The 20,385-nt window shown below is 41.0% G+C and overlaps 1 protein-coding gene across 1 annotated transcript in view; it reads right to left on the bottom strand.

Annotated features, from left to right (window-relative positions):
• LOC127639434 (receptor-type tyrosine-protein phosphatase S-like) overlaps positions 1-18,341 on the bottom strand; it is a 191,540-nt gene extending 173,199 nt beyond the window's left edge. Inside the window, exons 1-2 of the mRNA XM_052121448.1 lie at positions 18,077-18,341; positions 6,696-6,761 (exon numbers count right to left, since the gene is read on the bottom strand). The gene's annotated coding sequence lies outside the window, so the exon portion shown is untranslated. The remainder of the gene's footprint in view (positions 1-6,695; positions 6,762-18,076) is intronic.
• Positions 18,342-20,385: the final 2,044 nt, after the last annotated feature.

Here is a 20,385-nt window from a genome sequence, read left to right as displayed (position 1 = left end):
CAAACACTGGATAAAAACAATTAATTTGACGTTCCAAACATCACTATCGGGATAATAAATCATTAAAAAAAAATAATTAAAATTAAATAAATTTTTTTGTTGTTATTTCAGTTTCCGACGCTTCAGCATTCGCCGTACTGCAACTGATGCTACATTTATAAGGAAAGTATTTTAATGATCAATTTTAAACAGTAAATTAGTTTTTTTTATATATCTCAGTAAGATATTCACAATGAAATGTGTGTTTATACATTCATAGTAGCTATTTGAGCTCTGATAGCTCTGATTTATTATAAAGAGCAACTCACTTCCTGACTAGTCTGACTCTTTCCAGCTGCGTGCAACGATACCCACATTTTCACTTCGCCCACAGAGGCGTTTAGGAAGACGCCATGCTGCTTCCCAGAGTTGTTTGAGCTTTCCGACATGAGATTCAGATGTCCTGCATGGAGCAATGGAGCTTTTCTCAACACTGCAATGGCCTCAGATGGTTGCGCGCGCAATGCTAGCATGGGAAGCAACTGTAAAGGGCCCACATGAAAGCCACCGAACAACATGGAAAAATACTTTGCATGGTTGTTTTTGGACTTTGAACGAGTGCCACAAACCTTTGTGGTGTTGTTCTTGTCGCTAACAGAGATGTTGTTTACATGACGCTTGAACCCTAAAAGTATTAGCTTTCGCAAATTACAAGCATGCCACCCTTGAGTTTCAATCACTTCATAACCGTTATAAAAGCCCCACTGTGTGCGCCGCAAGACCGTGACCTCGTAATTTGTTGTTTTGGTGAAGCTTACATTTTTAGCTACATGAATACTAGAGAAGTTAGAATGGCTAGCATTAGCAACACCACTCACATATCCTTTAAAATGTCAAATCTAGTTTGGATCTATCCTGCTTAAATACTTTTACATGATGTATAGTTCTGTGCATATCAAGTCATGTGAAAGCATTGCATTTTCTCTCTCTCCTTTGAAAGGATATGCATGTATCACACACACAGTTCTGCATTCCCCACACAGCGGAACTCCCTGCTGGCATACACTCTGCTTTCTGCGATAACACACACACACACACACACACACACACACACACATACACAAACTACACACAAATGCAATGCCCAACAGATCATCATTACCTAATAATCTACACAAATCACCTCAAGTGAGACCATTGACTCTGAAAAATAGAGTAAATTTGGACCAATTATTTTCATTGCTTCTTTTCTCTACACAAAAGAAAGTAAATGGTGACCTAGACAAACATTTTGCCTAATAGCACTTTCCCACGGCACGTTACAGTTCGACTCGACTCCGCTTTACTTTTCTGAGCTTGCTTTTCCACTGCAGTTTAGTGCCGCCTCAACACAGGTGGGATTGTAGGCTGATTGTCACAGTTGCGCCGCCTCTTTGCATCGCCTCATCCAGCTCTCGTTGGATTCTTTCCTCGGCTACTAACGAGAGGAACGTCTGCACCCCGTTTATTGACCACGGTGTGGTTTTGCGCACAGCCATTTCTTTTTACAATTCAAAAGTCACATGACCAAATGATACTGCTATCGCTGTTGCTTACTTTAAAACTGTCCCTTGTCGCAAATCAAGTGACGCTGGTAGTGACGATTCTCTCTGACCAATCAGTGATTTGGTTAGTTTTTTGGTGGGGGAGGGATCTTTCCCCTTTTTCTCCCCAATTTGGCATGCGCAATTCCCAATGTGCTTTTAAGTCCTCGTGGTCACGTAGTGATTTGCCTCAATCCGGGTGGTGGAGGACGACTCCCAGCTGCCTCTGCGTCTGAGACCAACAACCAGCGCATCTTATAACATGGCTTGTTGAGCGCGTTGCCACGGAGACATAACGAGTGTGGAGGCTTCACGCTATCCACCGCGGCGTCCATGCCCAACTCACCATACGCCCCCCACCGAGAACATACCACATTATAGCGACCAAGAGAAAGGTTACCCCATGTGACTCTACCCTCCCTAGCAACCGGGCCAATTTGGTTGCTTAGGAGACCTGATTGGAGTCACTCAGCACGCCCTGGATTCGAACTCGAGACTCCAGGGTTGATAGCCAGCGTCTTTAGCACTGAGCTATCCAGACCTATGTGTAGAACAGTACTGTAAAATAAAATGTTACAGATTTTTTTTACGGTTTTATGTGCATTTTATACATTTAATATTTTCAAAAGAGTATCATTTGAAAAGCTGAGCGCTCAACCATGTGCGAGACGGAACGGCACGTGGAAAAACGAAGTATATCCTGGCATTAACAGGGTTGGAATAAATCAAATAAAAAATAAGCAACTGTATAAATAAATCAATTTAAAGAAAGATTACACACAAATAGCTATTCTATTCAGTTGGAATAGAGGCAAGTAGGATTTGCTGCAAGCCCAATTTTGAGAAAGTGCTTGCTGAATGAATATTGATTCTTCAAGGCATTGACTTTATTTAGCTTAAGGAGAAAAACTCCAGGCCAGCATGTGCCCTGAGGTCAATTTAGATGCCTTTAATTAAGAGGTGACACTATATCGGACAGTGGCGGTAGGACATAGGTGGCACTTTGATAATTGATTCAGTCCCTCCCACACATTTTACTCCGAGCTGAGCTCGTTGGATGAGCGTTGGTCCTGCACAACGCCGGTGGACACAAATAGATAAATGGTATGTATATACCCATTGTTCACTGGTCCCACTGTAATGAGTCAGACAACCATGGGAAATTGGAATCTATTCGTCTGTCATTACACATATATCACCAACTAGCACACACTCCTTTGCTCTGTTCCAAAACCTCATGAGTTGCCTACGTAGGCAAGATTTTAAGGAGTTTTCCGCGTGCCGGTACGTCTCATGTTTAATGTGCATGACGCAATAGTTATCATCAGCACAGAATGTGCGGACAGTCCTAAAAACTAGGCTGAATCCGGATAGTTCACGCATTCTGTGTTAATGGCGAAAATTGCATCATGTGCATTGTGTGCGAGACATACCGGGTCTGTCCTACCGGGTCTGTTGATTATTAATATTATTTATACAATGCTGAAAAGCATATATTAAAATGGTTTCATATAATCAAACAAAATGCAACTTTTATCCAATGTGTCTGCTATGCATTTTTACAATTACAAGAGCATCACATCATTAGATTAGCCACTAGCGTCACAAAATGGAATCGCAAAAATTATGCCTTGTTTTAAATTTTCAGTCAGATATTAGTTGCCCAAATAGGTAGTCCCACCCCAAACTTGTGCCATTGGTTGAGCTAATATTGCTATGTTGTTGTGGTCATGACCATCAAGCAAAACAGAGCAGAGGATATGAGTATGCCTGTCGCGATTATTAAATAACCGTCTGCTCGCGGATATTTGAGCTAACCGATTTGTATTTCTTCCCTTTCCTTCCCAATTTGGAACGCCCAATAACCAATGAGCTCAAAGTCCTCATGGTGGCGTAGTGACTCGTCTCAATCTGAGCGGTGGAGGACGAATCTCAGTTTTTGCCGCGTCTGAGACCGTGAATCCGTGCATCTTGTCACGTGGCTTGTTGAGGGCGTTCCCGCGTAGACGTAGCGCGTGTAGAGGCATCACGCTATTCTCCACAGAATCTACTCATCATGCGCACCACCGAGAGTGAACCACATTGTAACGACCACGAGGAGATTACCCCATGTGAATCTACCTTCCCTAGCAACTGGGCCAATTTGGTTGCTTAGGAGATCTGGCAGGAGTCACTCAGCACACCCTGGATTCGAACTCGCGACTCCAGGTGAGATAGTCAACATTAATACTCACTAAGCTACTCGAGCCTTTTTTAGCTTAAAAGGGAATTTTAAGCTAATATAAGGGCTAAATGTTGGTTTACGAGAATTACTGAGCCGCACCGGCGCGAATGCCAACCAGAGCAGCTCAAGAGCGTGTGAACCGCTTTTCTCGTGCGCTCTGATGCACACACTGTTAGCAGAGGCTCGTGCCAAACTCCCGCGAATAGGCCTGTCACGATTATTAACCGTCTGGTCACAGTTATTTGATCTATCCACGGTTATTTGGGATAACCACGATTATTGTGCACTTTAAATTCCAATCACATTTGCCTAAATAAGGGAATTTTAAGTAAATATATTGATGCCATTAACGGTGTGATTATGTGTCATTCAGATGAACTCCGAGCCGCAACGCTGGTGTCAATAAATTACATGACCTTAAATGCAGCCTTAGAAGGCAGCTGTATACATAGGCAGCTCACTATGCATTTAGAACACAGTCCTTGCAAAAATACAAGCCATCCCAAGCAACACCGAGCTATCGATGGTGAGTCTATCACTGTGACCTATAAAAGACATCACATATGAATTTATGGGGTATGAGATTATCAATACACGGCTTCCAAGTACCCGCCATCCTGCAAAACCCCCACCCCCTCTTCACGCTGCAATACAGTCTCTCCTCGAATTCCATCTTATTACTGAAGCAATAAAACCGGCAAACTCTCCCTCGCCCAGGCGAACTGCTGGAGCGCAGACACAAAGCGAGGCGTCCCTCTGGTGCATTCCTATTGAGTGCTGCCAACACTCCTACTCAAGAGTGCGTGAGTGTATACAGTACATGCCTTTGTGCGTTATGCATGTTTGGCACAGGCTGAAAAATCAATACCCTCCTTTCCTGATGCCCACAAATGCACCTCGGGCACGAAAGCGTGCTGATTTTATAGGATTTGTTGCTGATTTTGCTTGTCTCATGTTGGCTCTAGTACAAAGACGTGATTTGAAATTCTTGTCAGGAGACTTTGCAGTCACCATTAAGGGGCTGTTCAAACGCAACCCGTTCAAGCTGCTAGATGTAGACTAACTCAACGGTATTGAACAGAAGGCTGATTTATAGACGCGTCAATTCAAATGTAAACATTCAAAACGGTTGTCCATAGGTAAATATGTTTATTTCGCCAGCAGATTCATGCGATTGGTCCATTTTTTTAATCTAGCATTGAGCTACTGCGCTGCATGTCAAAAGTTGACCTATTTTTAATAGCGATTTTTTTTCCAATGTTAAAATAATAATAATAATAATAATAATAATTCCTTACATTTATATAGCGCTTTTCTAGGCACTCAAAGCGCTTTACATAGCATATGGATGATGCGACGGCAGCCATAGTGCGCCAGAACGCCCACCAACACACATTGGTGGGGAGGAGAGAGTAGAGTGATGTAGCCAATTCAGGGATGGAGATTAATACGAGGCCATGATAGATAGGGGCCAATGGGGGGGAATTTGGCCAGGACACCGGGGTTACACCCCTACTCTTTACGAGAAGTGTCCTAGGATTTTTAATGACCACAGAGAGTCAGGACCTCGGTTTAACAGCTCATCCGAAGGACGGTGCCTTTTTACAGTATAGTGTCCCCGTCACTATACAGGGGCATTAGGACCCACACAGACCATAGGGTGAGCGCCCCCTGCTGGCCTCCCTAATACCACTTCCAGCAGCAACCTTGGTTTTCCCCAGGAGGTCTCCCATCCAGGTACTGGCCAGGCTCAACCCTGCTTAGCTTTAGTGGGCAACTGTAGCTTTACTACGTGAAAACCCGCTGTAAATGTCTCGACCAGCCTGACACGGGTACATTGGCTCAAACAATAACATGAGTTTGGAGTGGGACTATCCATTTCTTCGACCAATGATAGCCAAGGGAGAGCTTGGGAAACCTGTTCGAAAACAGTGATTATTTTTGCCATTCTGTTTGGTAAGGCTAGTAACGCAGATATAAATAATTAGTGAATAATTTGTTTAATACTTAGCAGTAATATTTCTATCAGACAGCTCATCTCCATTGAGCTTAATGAGGAGAAACTATGTCAAACTATAATCCACATTCTATATGTGCAACGCAAATCCCTTTTCAAAACATCTAGTAATTGAGTCATGGGCTCGACACACAAAAACATGTTTGTTTGACCTTGAGATCACAGGCTGAATATATTGAGTTTGGTTTCTCAGATCCATCTCATTCTCTTTCAAGCTTTAGATATCTGTACAGATAAACAAAGAGAAAGACTGCCATCCATCACTTTCAAAGCCCTTAACAGAGTCCCACTAAACTCAAACAAGGCTGCCCTATAGCACGAATTAGTCACCATTTCTCTGTTGACTGATTAAGGGGAAAAGAACATACTGTGATATACAATAGAGAAAGTGCTCTATTTAATTAGCACACCAGCTCGTCTGATTAAAGAAATTACACTGGAGGCGGTAGCGCTATTGTCGCCTTCAAGAACTGTAATGTTGTATTTCATGATATGCGGCTATTCGGGGTAAAAAGTGGCAATTTTAGAACACAAAAATGGGGTATATGCACAAACACATGCCACAATTGCAACACATTTAACTACCGTGGTAGAGGTAGGCTGATATATCGGTTTAACCGATTTATCAGTGGCGATAGTTGCTTATTGGAAGTATCAGTTTTCAGAACAATTCTACACCGATGGTTGCTGATTTGTTTTATTATTATTATTCCTCATCAATAAACCTCATCTTGTGAAATATATCTACAAATCTCTTCACCTGGTGATTATATAGGCCAGGGGTCGGCAACCTTTTTGACATGGAGTGCCATTTTTATTTACGATGTGGGTTTATGTTTTCTCTATCGTTTAATGTCATTTTAAGTGTGACTGTGGTTTATGGAGGGTGTACCTGTATGCTGGGTTGGAAATCTCAAGGAATAATAGTGGTGTTTTCCTTTTCACATCATGCGTTGTTCTGAAAGCAAAAAGAAACAAATGAAACACTGTAAATACTGTACTTATAGCACAGAGCATTGTAACGGGGTCATGTTTCAAAACAAGACTCCCCATTGCATGTAGGCCTTGTTTATAGTTAAAAGTCCAGTATTGGGGGTCTTGGTATCTCAGCGAGTAAAGACATTGGCTACCACCCCTGGAGTCACGAGTTTGAATCCAGGGCATGCTGAGTGACTCCAGCCAGGTCTCCTAAGCAACCAAATTGGCCCAGTTGCTAGGGAGGGTAGAGTCACATGGGGTAACCTCCTCGTGGTCACTATAATGTGGTTCTCGCTCTCGATAGGGTGTGTGGTGAGTTGTGCGTGGATGCTGTGGAGAATAGCATGAAGCCTCCACACGCACTAGGTATCCACAGTAACGCGCTCAACAAGCCACGTGATAAGATGCGAGGATTGACGGTCTCAGACGCGGAGGCAACTGAGATTCGTCCTCCGCCACCCGGATTGAGGCGAGTCACTATGCCAACACGAGGACTTAGAGCACATTGGGAATTGGGCGTTCCGAATTGGGGAGAAAATGCACGTTTTTAAAAAGTCCCGTATTATGCATCAAATCTTAATTATTCTGGTTGTTATTGTGATTTTGGTTGCACAATAAACTGCTTTTGGGATTTTATACTTTTAAAATGTTTTGTTCGAATCATAGTAAGAAGACTACGAAATGTTTTGTCATTTTATTAATTGATTTCTTTGAAAAACTATCGGCTGATTAATTGGTTATCAGCCTTTTCCAACATCTTAGTTTATCGGTATCGGCAAAATCCACATCAGTCGACCTCTTTCCCGTGGTGTGTTTTCAATATTTCAGAGGGAAACAGAATAATCAGAATTACATATTTTAAACATTAGAATTGAACTAGATTGTGAGTGGATGAAACATTTTATGCAAATAAAATGTTTTTAATCAAAACTGACGATGTTTACTGTCTTAACACATGTTCGTACTCTATGCGATTCATCAGTGCACAATATTAAAATAAAAATTGCATTATCTTTCAATAAAACATGAAAACTATCTCAGACTCTTAACAACTTTCCTTTTTGGCTATTGTAAAATATAAGCTACTTACGCATTTAACTTACGCACGCTAATTGTTTCATTAATTAGCACCACTTCACCTGAACGCTAATGTTAGAATCTCTTGACTTTCCCTCCAAAACACGAAAACCACCTTCCAGCAACACCCTCATTTACACATTAGCATAATTCCAACTACAACCAGATGGACTTAATCTATCACAGAGAAGATGTGTTCAAGTGTAAGAATGGTTCGATTACAGCCGCCCTCCACGTTAGCGTCTAGTTTTCCCAGAAACAGAATGGATTTCTTATCCGGTGCAACCATCTCTCACTAGTTTACTCTTACCCTGCGTGGTGCTCCTATCAGAGCACTATAATCCGCCCGTGCAGGCTACACTCCTCTGTTTGTTGACATTATCAACCCCCCCAATCAAGCGCTGAATAGGCCGGCAGAAGATAACACAATTCATCTCCCCTTCCATTCCTTCTGTCCGTGATTCAACCATTTCCGTCTGCTTCCACACGTTCCCCAATGGGCAGATAAAACGGCTGTGTAAGAGGTAGTCAATGCCAAAACAAGGTCAAAATACAGCGAGAACGTAATGGAGCTAATAAAAGGAGATCGGAAGGTGATATTAGGTCCCGTAATCTCGGCAGTGGCAGATTTCATTCCCTGCAAATCCCCACTTACATGACTAAAAGCTGAATACAGCTTCATGCCTCAATACATTCATGTTCTGTGCTATTACGATTACAAAAGGGAAATGCAAAAACTTCAAAACACAAAAGGTAGCTTGCGTTGCTATAAAAATAAAAAGCCTAAAAAACCGAAGACCGCCTTGTCCTAGTGTGAACTAATCTTGACTCTCAGTATCTCCCTCATTGGAAAGTTATAAAAAAAATTCCCCAAAGGCAGAGCTACTTTTAAAGAGATAGCTCACCTAAAAAATGTAAATTATCTCCAGAACACAAATGAAGATTTTTAGAAGAATATTTCAGCTCTGTAGGTCCATACAATGCATGGTGACCAGACTTTTAAAAATCACATAAAGGATGCATAGAAGTAATCCAGTGTTATAATCCATGTCTTCTGACGTAATATGACAGGTGCGGGTGAGAAACAGAACAATATTTAAGTTCTTTTTCCTCTAAATCTTCACTTTCACTTTCACATCTGAATCATATGGAGTACTTCTATGCTTCTTTTATGTGATTTTTGGAGCTACAAAAGGTCTGGTCACCATTCACTTGCATTGTATGGACCTACAAAGCTGAAATTTTCTTCTAAAAAGCTTAATTTGTGTTCTGCAGAAGAAAGAAAGTCACATCTGGGATAAAAGAAAATGTTTAAAAAAAGAGAATTTACATTTTTGGATGAACTGTCCCTTTAAGCTGGATTTATTTCAATTTATTTTACTTTCCAATTATATTTTCAATATATATATATATATATATATATATATATATATATATATATATATATATATATATATATCATTATTATTATTATTATTTTATGTTTTTATTTATATAAATATTTGCCCACTGCACTGAAAAATAAAACTGAATAAAATATATTAAATAAATGTAAATAAATAAATAAAACTCTTATGTAACAGGACAACTGGAATTAATCCAGAAAAAAAAAAAAAAAAAAACAATATGTATTTTTTTTATGTAACATGAGAATTTTAAACAACTTTGCGTGAGTAAATAATTATGACTTTAATTTTTAATTAAACAACACTTTTAAGAAGTTTGGCCTGAAATACCTTCAGAAATGTGAGGACAAGAATCAAATCACTATAAAATAAACAGCGGCAGGCTTCATTCAGGTCTTGTGTCTGAACATGTTGTTGGCAGCTAGATGGCTAGAAGTGATATATCTGAAAACACAGATACGATAAATGTCTTCAGGTGGCTTCTCAATACCGAAATTAAACTGAAGTTAATGATGTTATCATCCCGAGGACAGCCGCTCTCCTACAGACCTTGTGTTTACACATCAAAATGTCATTTCGGATGAGGGTAGAGTTGGGGGATGTTCTGCCTCGCACGTAACAAATCATCTTTTTCTCTCGCTTGAATGAAACGCTTGTGATACTCGACAAAGAGATAGAGAGAGTGAACTCCCTCGCACTCGCTCTTTTACGCCCCGTTGACGCAGAATCTGTAACATCCCAGACTCAGTCATGTAGAAAGCATCCTTGTTTGCTCAAAGAACACAACACGGCTATAACTAGAGTGCCGTAATTGAAATGCTGTGTAGTAATGCACGAACCGTTTTCTACTTTATTTATGCATTCTCTCTTTAAAAAATTAAACCCATCTAAAAATATTTAGCTGGATGACTTCGAAGCCATTCAAGAGTCATATTTCACCCAGAAATCTACAGAAAGTAGCAAGACATTTTTACTATTTGCGAGAAAGCAAGTGATTGCGATCACTCACGCTAATTCAACACACCAAAATAAAAAGACAAGTGATTGAAAGAGAGATCCTCGTTTTAGCAACGTAATGAGTTTCCAGCAGAGCTTAATCACATGTTGACACTTGGGCTAATTCGCGGTTATAGCGCTCCTCGTTTCTATGCTGTCAAACCATTTGTTAATCCTATTTAAGGCTGCATGACTTGCATTGACAGGCGGGCATTTACCTGTGTTTTACCCCTGATGCACATGACTGGCTGTTTCATAACTACAAGACCCCTCTATCCACACACAAATATGGCCCCCGACTTCCAGAGGCCCTTGTTTTCATGCTAGCAAAACAAACAATTACAAAAATCCATCATCCCACCAACCCCCACCAATGTCTCATGTCTTGTACCCCTCCTCCGGCCCCATTGCCCTGTCAGCTGGGACACTACCCCCACTGTTCCTACCAGATGTCCCCTGATTTGGGAGAAATGACAACAAAAGGCCAGGCACTGAAAACATCACAGCTTTCCCATCTTGCCCTGAGCTTTCAGCTTCAATACAAAGGCCATCGGATTAGCGGCTTTTAGCACATGAAAAAGCCCCTCATCCCGAAAACTGCCCCTCCACTGGGTCCCGATGACGCTGCAGAGACTCTGTAAAGCCCAATTTATACAATAGAAGCCTAACTTTTTTTCTCCAGAATGAGTAAAGCCCCCTGAGCAAACCAAGGCTGCGGCGTCAATCGGTTTTAAATCATTACCAATGCTCTTCGACTAGACAAGTTGTCCTAGGTCAAGAATTTCAGGGATGTTCAAGAACAGGGTAAGCCAACTGAACACCTCAGCAGAACGAAAATGTAACACATTTTAGGCAAACTAAACAAAGCCTGTTCTTTCAGTAAGTATAAATTAACTTCAAGCCCCCTCGCCTATTTTTGGCCCCAACAATACCCATCCAAGCCCTACCTAATCAACATCCTGTCCCCCCTCACAACAAGTTTAGTCACTCTACGCTCCACCAACCGTGATAACCTCTGATAACCAGCTTAAACAGCATACATCAGTGAACTACTACCACTTCCCCAACTTAAGGGAAGGAGCTAATTACGATGAGGATCTTACCTGATATGGCTACAACTATAGCTGTTCTGAGCCGTCCAAGATCGGACTCCCCTTATTGATTCAATTCTCTTTTTACATCAGATGGGTTGCCAGCTGTACTTGAACGACCAGCTAAGAAAGTTGGACAAAGATGCAAATGCATACTGGAGTTGCACGAGGCATTGCAACAATACACCAGATACACAGATATTACCATCGGGATTAGTATTTAAGAGGATGCACGAAAGGGTTTTTGCTTAGTTGAGCTACGGTCCGTCAATTATTCATGACATAATACTTAATCCAAGCATGCATTTGTCTTTGGAAGCGTGCACAGAACGCAGAAGCCAACTGTGGTCCAATTAACTTTTATGCATGCTAGTCGAAGCCGAGCTACAGACACATTATTTAGGTCTGTCAGTCCGACTTCACAAAGTGTAAGAAAGACTAATGAAGTCTGAAATAGTCTAAATGAAATCGAAATTTTAAAGTGTAGATTCTGATTTCTGGTGACTGTGAATCTGGGGACTGGGGCAGTGGTGGCTCAGTGGTTGAGGCTCAGGGTTACTGACCAGAAGGTTGGGGGTTCAAGCCCCAGCACCACCAAAATGCCACTGTTGGGCCCTTGAGCAAGGCCCTTAACCCTATCTGCTCAAGGGGGATGTCCCTGTAATAAGTGCACTGTAAGTCGCTATGGATGAAAGCATCTGCCAAATGCATAAATGTAAATGTAAATGAATCAAAAAATTTACCTAACTGCCACAGGTCAAACTATTCCCATTAAAGTAGGGATTTTGCCACCATGATTTTGTTTTCCACCTTCAGCTGAATCACAAACTGTAAGTTTCACAGAATGATCCAGTGCTTGTTTGGACGAGTTCCCAAGACTTTAGTGAAAATCTGAACATTGTCCATGACAGGTTCTGTTGTAGATGAGCAATAGCTTTGAATCGTAAAGGAGCTCAAGAAAACTGTATGAACTCTCTGGCCTGCTTGCTCATATGTTGCCCTGGACCGAGTCCAGTTCAGAAGCAGGTTCCAACCAGTTAGCAGCCAAGAGAAGATAAGACGCAAAGCAACAGTAGCCGGCGCTGCCGACGGGATTGATCCATCTTGCTCAAAGTTTAATTTCATCTCACGCTTGGCCAATTGCCTACATGAGGCTGCAGGACTGATCGTTCAGCCTCTCTCGCCTGCCGAGTTCCCAGTCCTGCAGTGGAGCTGATAAAGCCAAAAGCTACTACAGTACCTGTTCTTAGCTTAAACCCTTCACCGCAAGACTGGATTTCAAACCAATGATATGCTCCGCTTGTGTTGATGATGTTGCGATAATACGTTCATTACGGTAGGAGGGCGACGGTGTTTTTAGTTTTAGTAGACAGCCACAATAATGTTACCTTTTGACATCAACGCCCTTTAAATTTAGTCAATATTTAGACATTTGGGGTACATTTTTGTACAATTTAAGTCGATGAAAAGTTGACTTTAATGTCATTTTAGTCGATGTGCGAAATGACAAAGACGTGCACTTTGAGGTGTTTCTGAAATAATAGATTATGACGAGTATACAGAAATATTAAGGCCAAAATATACTCAGTTTTTCCACGAGCCAGCACCACAGACTGTAAAAAGATGGACGACGCCCCTTCGCGCTTTTCCATTGGTGAGAACTGAAGCCGCCAGTGTCTCGATATGGCGCTGACATCTTGGGACTTGAGTCTGCGCAGTTGCGATTTCGGGACCAGACCTGCGCAGTAGTGAGCAGGAAGTAAAGCCACGAAATCAAGGCCCCGCCCTCACTCTCGCTGAATCAATCGCAAGCACACGCCCCTGCACTTTTGACTTTTGACTTATGACTTATGTGAGCTAATTAATTATAGAAATTTAGATATTAAATTTAAAGCTCCAATCTCCTCAGTCCTCCGAAGATCCCAAAAAAAGTCTGTTGGTGCTTCAGTGACGTCGCTCAGAGAACCTGTCAATCACAGCTGTCAATCATGATGTCACAGCACCGTTTTTATAGCATCAAATAACTAAAAACAAACTTATTTTGAAAACAAACACTTGAAATTACATCAACGTGAAAGAAACGACAGTAAATGACAGCAACTATCTTTGGAAAAAAGATATGTGAAGTGTAATTTAATTGTTTAGTTGGTCTCACGTCCCGTTGAATAACATGGGGAGGCGGGGTTTATGACCTATACTAGGACCAGTCACCGGGGGGCAATTGAGACGTTTTGGCTTCACTTTTGAGGGCTTGTGCGGCACACTTGGACAGCACACGTCGTGCAAAGTTCGCGTTTTTCTAGGCATTCGGCCAGTTCGCACCTTTGCGCATCATCATCACAAATCCTTCGTAGTGTGTACTTGCCTAACGTTTACAGGCTCACAGTCAAAAGTCTGAACACTCGACTGTGCGTGAAACAGAAAGATATGCAGAAAAACTAAATATACCCTAAACTTTAGCAAATATTTAGAAGTTACCAAACTCGGCGGCTCATTTTAGCTTATCGCGGATGACCAACCGACCCGCTCGGTTCTCCCGATGGCCAGTCTGCCCCTGATTGGCCCCAAAGTGCGTCGGCCCACCGTTTAAATGCCCGGTATGCCAGCTAACCAGTCCAGCCCTGGCAGACAGTTAGCATCTTTGCACATTGTCGCCACATGCACCTAATGATAAGTATTACTAAGCAGTCATAGTGCGAATGTCCAAATTGGCTCGCGGTCAAAAGTCCAAACTGTTTGCGGAAAAACCAAGTATACCCTAGCATTTACCTAATATTTAGACGTTGTTTTGTTATCAAAATATGTCATGCTTTGGAGACTTTTGAGATTAATTCTCAATGTTTTAGAGACGGTTTAGGTATCAGAAATCAGAAAACACTTGAACTAGCATTTTCGTCAATCATTTCATTGACAATATTGACACTAGATTGCAAAAAAGTCATTTCATGCGTTATAACCTCTCCTCGTAACCTTAATATGCCTTTCTATTTCGTATAGGGTCGCGATTAACACATGTTGTAAATGAGGGCACACTTGTTGTTTACCCCCACCTTAAAGACTTTCCACATGGACTGCTTTCAGCTCTGTTGAGTATGATGACCAGCTGGCGTTCCACGTTGATGGGTGTCCCGCCTACCCTCAGGACTTTTAAACAATGGAAATCTGTCATAAACACGCCCTACCTTGGCTTCCATCTGAGTTATGACCCCTCTGAGGTTTTGGGGATCAACCCCACCCAGCTCTTCAAGCCTGGAGGTCAAGATAGACATCTGTGATGGTCAATTTATTCTCAAAGTAGAGACAAACTAGACTGTTTATAGACTCCAATAATCTAGATTTAAGGTGTGGATCCTTATTTGATAGACTTGGGGTGTTTATGACTTTCTGTATTGGAGCAAATTGGGCAGCTCAACGCATTTCCAATTGAACAACTCCAAACACCTTCAAGTGTCAAGTCATTGAGTTGGAAAAAACAATGAGATCATAAATCCAATGCTTGCCTTTATGTGACCAGACCAGAGATTGCATTTTTGCCTGAACCATCTCTTTAAATAATTGTGGCTCAATCATAGTTTGAAAAACAAATCCCGTCCAAGTCTTGCAAATGATGAGGCCGTGGCTCCATCTCGGCAGTGCATGCAGACACAAGTGATGCATGCATTAAGCCAAGACGAACTTGTTTCAATACTTGATACAACACTTATTCTTTTATTAAGACCAGACAAATTGCACCCACCGTGAGCTGAAGAGTACCGATTTAGCACTCGGGACAAATTAAGAGGAATAAACACAATTAGCTGGCAGAGCTTAGACGCCAGCAAACATCTCTCTTTGCCTGACTTTCTGCTGATAATGCGAGCAGCAAGGGCACAGCTGCCATTACTGAATCTGTCATTCAAAACCGAAACCGATAATTGCACCGCTCTCGCTGTTACACAAACTCAGCTAATTTTATCTACGAATGCGATCACGTTGGCCCATCTAGCTTGGAATACCCACCATGAGGGGGCTTTTATTAATAATTGTTGTTTTGATATTGCTGCCACAACATGTTTTTTCTCCATTAGTGCCTTTCCTATGCTAACTGTATCCATGGCGTCATTGAATAGGAAGAGGGTACCAACACACTTCTGTAACGTCCTCTATGTACTGCAGGAAATTATAAATCCATTGCTGCCATGCCATCTTTTCCCCCATTGGCATTCCGTACGCCAACTATATAAATGGCGCGATTGAATATGGAGACACAACTCTATAAAACGCTCCTTTTTAGAGCGATACAAGGTGTTTAATAAGGTAACACTATGTTAATAAGACGTTTTGGGCTTCTAATGCTATAAGGAAATTAAATTTAACAAAAACGAAATACAATTAGTTCCTACTCATTAGTTCCTAACGCTGTATACAGCGCACATTTAGTATCATCATTGGTTCCTCTTGAATATCTAATATATAAATGGTAGGCTAAATGCATGTAAATGCAAGAGGGCTCCCCTCCACTTCTCTCTAAAGTTTGAGAGAATATTTATTTTGGCAATGAGTGAATCTCTCTCAGGCGCTGTCCTTTGAACTCCATTTCAATTCAGGGGAAAAGGTTACAGCGATAAGTGTTGGAAAACATAAAAAAGTAGAAATAACTTTGGAGACACCTCATAAAAGACATTTCACCCGAATGAATTTCCTCTGCTCAATTCAATTAACTTTACGTCCAGAGGTGAGACAAAGTTCACACGGGGAAATCAAAGTTTTGCATAAGTCGTTTTCTACTGAAAAATCCTTCGTTCAGACAAAAAAAAAAAACAACTTAACGGATTCTCGTTTGTTTTTCTTTAGCCAGACATGAAGGTAGCTCCTGGTCACGGGTAACAGCTTCTGTTTGGCTATAGTCCTCTGCCAGATCTGACAGTGATTGGTTGAGATAAATTGTTCAATTAAAGTGACATTTAGAAACGACTACACACTTTTGACATATGCTTTTGTGTTTGTTTTGTCTACGTAAGATATATACAAAGACGGCTTTTGACACCGAAGATAAACATGTTTTTGCAACAACAGCTCAGAAGTACTGTATGTTGCCGTATAAATAACAGTACAGTTTTTATCCAACCATCTTTATGAAAACAATCTACTCGATGGTGTCTGGATGGAAAACATTCAGATTTCCAAGAAATTCAAAGACTTTATGCAATTTCACCATCAAAGCAATCGGATGAGACGTCAACAAAGCCCTAACTTGTGGATCGAAATGTTTTTATTATGTCTCATGTCACTGGATCCTTCCTTTTATGAGTATTTTTTATTTTTTTTTCTCCACAAATCCCAATGCGCTCCCAAAGTCCTTGTGGTGGCGCGGTGACTCGCCTCAATCCGGGTGGCAGAGGACGAATCTCAGTTTCCTCCTCGTCTGAGACCATCAATCCGCGCATCTATCACGTGGCTTGTTGAGCGCGTTACCGCGGAGACGTTGTACATGTGGAGGCTTCACGCTATTCTCCGCAGCATCCACGCACAACTCACCACACACCCCACCGAGAGTGAACCACATTATAATGACCACAAGGATGTTACCCCATGTGACTCTACCCTCCTTAGCAACCGATCCAATTTGGTTGCTAAGGAGACATGGCTGGAGTCACTCAGCACGCCCTGGGACTCAAACTCGCGACTCCAGGGGTGGTAGCCAACGTCAATCCTCGCTGAGATACCCAGGCCCCTCCTTCTTTTACATCAAAGTTAATGGTAACTTGCCGGTATTTGAGTGAAAATTAGCCAACTCCTAGAAGTTCCAAGAGTTAACGCAATTCAAAGTAATTGGATGAGACGTCAACCAATCTTTGAGATGTTTGGACCAACTGTTCTCAAAAGCAGAACCTACGCCGTCCAGTCCAAATGCATGCTGATATGGGGCCCCTTAAGTCACATTACAGTGATTAATGGCCCCATATTATCTGCGACTAAACGAATCAAGACAATGCCTGCACACCGCATTTACTAAATCTCAGTAAAAACCGAAACTGTATGCACATTTGTTATGTTTCACATCTAAGTAACTAGTGCATTAAGCCAGTAATGGCAGGAAAAGTGTGCACACACAGTCAACATTGTTGGAAAAGAGCGATCTATAATCCATGCATTAAAATGCCAAGGAAAATAATGCACGAAAATCCTCATTTCATTAGTTCTGCATGGGATGCACTTCATTAATGCCTATTATTTTCTATGCAACACCAACAATACAGAAGCCTATCTCTAAACAACGTGTGAGACATTCTTTTTCTACTCTAAAAAGGCAGAAAACAGCATTATTTTCATAAGTGCATGAGGTTAAACCTGCAGAAAGTTACTTTCCAACATTCCACATGTTCAGTTGGGATTAACTTCACTTGCCATGTGTAAAAGTTTATAATAACTTCGCTCTGGAATAAATTAAAACCATAATAAAGCATAAAAAGCATTGTCTATCTGTTGCATGCATGCATGTATATCTAGTAGACAGTTAAAGACTCCACTATTGCACAATATATCACCAAAACTACACATTAGGTCATAAACAAGACACACACACACATAGTTATATATGATTATAATGCGTTTCATTTGGCAAATTCTCTCTCTAAATTGGGTTTTAATGGCTGGTGATTCTGTAAAGCTCACAAATGATCAACATTAATACTTGCACCAATTATTAGACCATATAAATGTACGAAAATAGCGACTGCGCTTACTTTCTATGCGCAAATGTCTCCAAGCGCCAATCCAAGTTACTCTCGATCGGACAAATGCAGATGCGGTTCGACCATATAAATCCTCTTAAAAGCGTCCCATGTTGCATCCATTTAAACGTGTCGGGAATAAGCCCAAAAAACTCCTTGGACACGCGATGTGTTCAGCTGGAGGAAACGGTTATCCGTGCCATGTCGACGGGGTCCTCGTACACGCTCCTCACGCGCACGGACAAATAATCTGTAAACTCGTTTTAATGTCGGTGCAACGCGTCCCAGAGTCTTTTCTTCCAAGTCCGGCCTTCGGCTGGGGGTAGGGGCAGTCGGTGGGGGTGTATTTGTCCTCCTTTCCTCTCGTTCACCCTCCCCAAAACAGTGGAGTCGGGGACGTCCTCTGTGCGCTCACGTCACCACCGGCAGTGAATGAACGGGCACAGATGAGCGCGCTCGGGTCCGGTGTCATTTGAAACCAGCTCTAAAAACACCCCACCCCTATAGCTGACCCTAACCAGGCATTAGTACGTCTGAAGAATGAGTTTAGAAAATAAAACAAATAAACACGTATATTATAAGACATTATGTTGTGCTATAATGTGATTCTTAACATTGTGGCTTGAGCTCTTCTAAGCAAGTCGATTTAAAGGGATATTCCAGGTTTAATGCAAGTTAAGCTCAATCAACAGCATTGGTGGCATAATATTGATTACCACAAAAATGAATTTCGACTCGTCCCTCGTTTTCTTTAAAAAAGCAAAAATCGCAGTTACAGTGATGGACTTACAATGGAAGTCAATGGGGCTTAAATGCAGAAAAGTGAAGCTTGCAATTGAATTAAAGCACTTATATTAATTCTTCTGTAAAACTTGTGTATTACTTGAGCTGTAAAGTTGATAAAATCGTCATTTTTACTGTCGTTTTAGGGTTTTACGGTTTGTTGACATTACGTTGTCATGGTAACGAAGCTGTAAAATTGGAAATAACTTTACACGGGAAAGGTTAGTAAGTGATTTTCTGACACTAGAATCATCTAAACATGCATATTGTTTATGTCTTGTGGCTTAACGTTTGAAAGGTATTTTTAAAGTTGACGGATTGGCCCCCATTGACTTCCATTGTGACTCACTGTAAAGCTGATTTGTACTTTTATTAAAGAAAACGAGGGATGAGTCGTTTTTTTTTTTTAGTAATCAATATTATGCCACAAATGCTGTCGATTGACCTTAACTTGCATTTAACCTGGACTATTCCTTTAAGATTTGGGAGTTGAATTGGAGTAGGGATGTCCAAATCATTTAAGTGAATCGATTCAGTCAGACAGTTCGTGGAAATGAACCTGATGATATAAATAATTCACAGATTCATTTCTATGTAGCGTTGAAAAACGATCATTTAATTCATCAATTCATTTGTATGTAGCAATGAAAAACAATAATTGAAGTGAATCGGTTCATTCGGACAGGCGATTGAAATGAACACGTTCATTAAATAATTCAGAGATTCGTTTAAATGTAGCATTGAAGTACAAATAATTTTCAGTGAATCGGTTCATTCGGACAGTTCATTGAAATGAATCTGTTGATATGAATGATTCACCAATTCTTTTATATGTAACGGTGAAGTCCAAATCATTTAAGTGAATCGGTTCATTCGGACAGTTCATGGAAATTTCCTTTGTGATATGAATGATTAATTAATTCATTTATATGTAGAGTTGAAGTTCATATTATTTAAGTGAATCGGTTCATTCCGACAGTTCATGGAAATGAACCTATTCATTACATGATTCAGCAATTCATTTATGTAGCATTGAAGTCCAAATCATTTAAGTGAATCGGTTCATTCGGACAGTTCATGGAAATGAAGCTGTTGATATGAATTAATTTATAGCCTATAAGGCATTAGTCCAATTAATTTCAGTGAATCAGTTAATTTGGACGGTTTACGTTAATTAACTAGTAAAAAAACACACACAATTCCCAGATTCACTTGAGTCCCTATGGCTTTATAGGCAAAAACCTTCAAATGCTGCTGCATCCCAATTACATTTGATCTTAAAACGTTGTGTGTTGGCTTAACAAGGACCATTTGGAGCCCTTAATAGGTCAAATTGGAAACCAGGGGTGTGTATGCACATTGTGTATCCAAAATAGGTACTTATGAGCTATATGACAATGCTTGCATGCATAGAGTATTGTGTTGATGCCTGCACATATAACGGCACCAGAAATAATGATTCATCTTTACAGAGAAGCCCAGGAGTATTGTTTAAGGGCCACGGTGATCGGTACTATCATTGAGGGCAGGGCCCAATC

This window comes from Xyrauchen texanus, chromosome 48 (assembly GCF_025860055.1).
Source record: "Xyrauchen texanus isolate HMW12.3.18 chromosome 48, RBS_HiC_50CHRs, whole genome shotgun sequence".
NCBI classification, from domain to species: Eukaryota; Metazoa; Chordata; class Actinopteri; order Cypriniformes; family Catostomidae; genus Xyrauchen; species Xyrauchen texanus.
This window is presented reverse-complemented; position numbering and strand designations above follow the sequence as displayed.